Source organism: Brassica oleracea, chromosome C8, assembly GCF_000695525.1.
Source record: "Brassica oleracea var. oleracea cultivar TO1000 chromosome C8, BOL, whole genome shotgun sequence".
NCBI classification, from domain to species: domain Eukaryota; kingdom Viridiplantae; phylum Streptophyta; class Magnoliopsida; order Brassicales; family Brassicaceae; genus Brassica; species Brassica oleracea.
Window position 1 is genome coordinate 366,868 of NC_027755.1, and position 266 is coordinate 367,133.

Genomic DNA, 266 nt, shown 5'->3' on the forward strand with positions numbered 1-266 from the left:
AGGTGAGAGTTGTGATTATGATTTGGGAGCAATGAAAAAGGAAAAGAAATGACTCTTTGTGTTTAAGTGAATTGTCTTACTGGGATAAGTAGAAAAACTTCTAGCTCAAGTTATGAAAAGTCTTGGCCCCATTTAAAATAAAATAAAAATAAATAAAAATTTAAAAAAAAAACATAAAATATGAAAAGAAAAGAAAAAGAAAGAAAAAGGGGGCTAGCAAAGTTGTTAGGAGCTAAGTAATGTTTTGAGGTTGTGAAAAATCCCTT